General features: G+C 27.5%; 1 pseudogene; it reads right to left on the bottom strand.

Moving 5' to 3' along the window:
- Positions 1-3,003: 3,003 nt before the first annotated feature.
- Positions 3,004-3,154, bottom strand: LOC128776038 (U2 spliceosomal RNA; annotated as a pseudogene).
- Positions 3,155-4,519: the final 1,365 nt, after the last annotated feature.

Below are 4,519 nucleotides of genomic sequence, written 5' to 3'. Positions count from 1 at the left end.
AAAATTATGTTAAAAGATATTCTGATTTATAAGTTCCAAATTGGTAGTAACTATCCTCTATAGAGGAAAGCTCCTTGAAACTAAGTCTCATGTCATTTCCCAGATAAAAATTCTATCACACATAAAACTAGACAAAAGTACAAAATGAAATAGAGAAATCAATCTGAATATACTGGTAGCCACAATACAGTGAAATGAATAAGAAACTTCAATTAGAAGACAAATGTTGGGAATAAAAGGCAAATATTGGATGATGGAATTTTTTAAAAATCCAAATATATGCAATTTACAAGAAAAATATCTAAAATATGACTAAAAATGCTTAAAGTACAAGGATAAAAAAGAAAAAAATACAAAAAAGAATTAGTATATTGCAATAATAAAATAATTCAAATAATTCAAAATAGGTTTCAATATCAAGAGCATTACTAGGTATTAAAAGGATCATTTGGTAATTTGAAAAGATTTAATATACCTGGAAGATATCAGGTTTTAAATGTGTTTATTATTATTCACACAGTCTAAGAAAAAAAATAGAAATAACTACATAAAGAAAATGATAAATATGCTTTCATTGGGGGATATTTTAATAGAAGTTTTTCAATAATTGCTAGAATGAGCAGACAAAAATGAATGAGAATATAAATTTGAAAACTACATATTGCAAACTAAAATACTTGTATAAAACAACATCTAACAATTGAATTTGAAAATTGATCACCCACTAGACCGTAAAGCAAGTCTCAACAAAATTCGAAATATTTCTAAATAAATGAATCAAGGCATAAGTCATAATAGAAATTAGAAAATACTTAGTACAGAATAATAATAAAAATACTAAACATAATAGATATCAAAACTTGAGAAATGCAGCTAATGTGGTCATTAGAGGAAAAATTGTAGCTTTAGAATACTAACAATCAGAAAAATAGAAAGTTTCAAAATTAATGAGCTATATACGTAAGTTTTGGAGTTAGAGAAAAGTACAAAACAAAACCTAAGAGAATTGAATAAAGGAAAGACGGTAGATAAAAGCAGAAAATGATGAAATAGAAAACAAACATAGAGAAATTCAACAAAATCTAAGATTTGTGGTTCAAAAGATTAATAAAATTTATAAAAGTCAGACAAGATTGACCAGATAATTGTAAAACTTTTTAATATTTTAAAATTTAGGGAGTCATTACAACAAAAGCTATACAGATTTAAAAGAATAAAAGATTAATATGAACCACTTTCTGCCAATAAATTTGAAAATATCCACAAAAGGGATATATTCCTAGGAGGATACAACCAAATTTGAATCAAGGAAAAGAAAAACAAAAGGGAAAACATATATAGTTCTTTAACTATTCAAGAAATTAAAACATATTAAAAATTTCCCACCCAAATAATGTAAAGCCCAAGTAGTTTTACAAAGTAGTATACTGAACATTCAAAGAACACGTTATTTCTGTACATAAAATCTGGCAGAGAAAGAAGAAGAAAGAACACGTCCCAAATAATTTTATGAGACTTTTAGTGTAAACTGAAAACCAACACTATACAAGAACTTTGTGAGAGGCAAATCGCTACCCTCTGTCATCCATCACTTGAGCATAGATGTAAAAATTTCCAAACAAAACGAACAAATGGAATCCCATCATGTATAAAAAAGTATATCAAGAGTCTCTTATGGGTTTGCCTCCCTCTCTGTTTGAAACTACTTCTTCCCCTTCCCTTCCCCCATGGTCTTCTGTTAAGTTTCTCAAGTTTCACATATGAGTGAAAACATATATCTATCTTTCTCTGACTTATTTCACTTAGCATAATACCCTCCAGTTCCATCCATCCTGCAAATGGCAGGATTTCATTCTTTCTCATTGCCAAGTAGTATTTCATTCATCCCCCAAACCAAGAGCACACTGTATACACTGAATATTAGCTAACTTGATAATAAATTATATTGTAATTATAGAATTATATTTATATAATTATAATTACATATTTATATAATATAATTATATATTTATTTAATATATAATTATAACATACGATATAATATAATTATGTAATCATAATATAATCAAATTATATTAAAATTCAATAATAACAAAATTTAAAAAGTATATCAAATCTATTATAGGTTTATTACAGAAATACTAGTGTGACTCAAATGAGAAATTCCATCAATGCATATTTTATCATATTTAGCAGCTTAAAGGGGGAAAAACATAAATCTTCTAAAGATGCAGAAGCATTTGATAATATTCAAATTTTATTCATGAAAAAGTTCTTAGTATAAAAATGAATGACTTTTCTTAAACTGATAAAGGGTATCTGCAAAAATAAAATCTTTTTACAATCATGGTACTTAATGGTAAAACTTTAAAATATTTTCTTTAAAATAAGTTACCTGACAAGATGCCAGCCATCAATACTTCTGTTCATCACTATATTTGATTCTCTTGCCAGTCCAATAAGGCAAAAAAAATTATATAAGAATTAGAAAGAAGAAATAAAATTAATATATGCTGAGAACATAGCTATACACAAAGATCTACAAAGAATATTCCCAGGAAGCTACTGACAAATTATTATTATTAAGAAGAAGATTTACTAAAATGTCACATAAAAAAGAACTAGTTACATTTCTATATTCCAGTAATAATTAAAAATATAAAAAATTAAAAGGATTTTATTTATAATAACAGTAGTAAAAAATATAAGGGATCCAGTAATCTGACAGAAGTCATATAAGAACTTTATGGGACAAAATTTTATATTTATTCAAAGGATATTAATGAAGACCAAGAAAAAATTTAGAGGTATACTATATTCAAGGATAGAAAAACTCAATTTTATAAAGATGTCAGTCCTTCCCAATTTTATCCATAGACTTAGTGTAACACCAACTAAACTTCCAAGTTTTTTCCCCTATGTATTGTAATGAATATGTAATTCTGAAATTTATATGGAACATAAGAGAATAAAAACAGTCCAAGATGTTCCTAACAAAGTTGGGAGTGGTCAGCACTATTCTATGTCAAGACTAATTAGACCTAGAGTAATAAAGATATTATAGTATTGGTCAGAAATAGAAAAATAGCCAAGTAGAGTCAACTGATAAGAACAGATACTACACTTGATCTTAGCCAAAAGGCCGAGAAGCGATAGCCAAGTAGATTCAATAGAGAGTCAAGATATAAACCCAACCATAAATGAGATTTGATGTATAAAAAACTGGTGATTAATGCAGGAGAGAAGCATGGGCAATTTAGTAAGTTAATATGGCACTAATGGTTATAGATACACAACAATCCAACCTCACAACATACACAATTCTTGGTGGCCTGACAGCTTAAATGTGGAAAGCAAAAAGCTTTTGAAAGTAAGTTTAGAGGAACATTTTTATGATTGGGGGATAGGAAAACCTTTTTTAAACTAGGTTGTCAAAGAACAGATTATAAAATTAAATGTTGATAAAATTCCCTTCATTAAAATTTATAACCTTTAATTAAAACTTAGCATAAAGAAAACAAAAAGGCAAGTTACAAAATGGGAGAAGGGATTTGCAGTATTCAGATGTCCAAGGAACAATATCCAGAATATAAAAAGAACAAATCAAGAAAAAAGATAAATAACTCAATATTCAAATGGCCAAAAGATTTGATTTGTGTTATAATAAAAAGAAACATGCATAGCCCTAAGATGTTCAATTTGTTACTCATCACATAAATGAAAATTAAAGCCATTATATGCCATCATTTGCTATCAAATGGTTATTAAACAGAGATTTTAAATGATATAAAAACCTGACAACATTAAATATCTTCAAGGGCATAAACAAGAACTTGTATACACTGCTAGTAAAACCACTTTAAAAACCACTTTAAAAAATAATTTAACATTATTTTGGAAAGCAATTCAACTCCTGGGCAGTGGTTCTCAAAAGTGTGATCTAAGAAAATTTTCAGCATGTTTGCAAAGTCCCCTCATTTCAAACTGCGTATTTGTGTGAGACCCGATGTTTTTCAAATACTTCAACCAAAACTACAAACCCAATAGACTGAATGAAGAGAGCAGATATGAAAATTTGGTTGTTTTCCTTTAAGCCAGACATTGAAAAATTTGTAAAAATAAAGAGAATATCACTTTTTTCATTAATTTATTTTCATTTTTTAAAAATAGTTGTTTTTGTAAAAATGTTATTGGCATGAACTCGTAATGGGACTACTGTTATTTTTATTTTATTTTTTTATTGAAGCATAATTGAGATACATTATATTAGTTTCAGGATTACAGCATAATGATTCGCTATTTGTATACATTGCAAAATGAACAACACATTAAGTTTATTTACCATCTGTCACCATACAAAGTTACATTTTTTTCCTTGTGATGAGAGCTTTTAAGATTTACTTTATTAGCAACTTTTAAGTTAGCAATACAATATTATTGGCCATAGTTCCCATGCTGTTCATCACATCCAGATGACTTATTTATTTTGTTACTGGAAATTTGTACCCATTGCTCTTTT

This window comes from Panthera pardus, unplaced genomic scaffold, assembly GCF_024362965.1.
Source record: "Panthera pardus isolate Hobbes unplaced genomic scaffold, ASM2436296v1 HiC_scaffold_11, whole genome shotgun sequence".
NCBI classification, from domain to species: Eukaryota; Metazoa; Chordata; class Mammalia; order Carnivora; family Felidae; genus Panthera; species Panthera pardus.
This window is presented reverse-complemented; position numbering and strand designations above follow the sequence as displayed.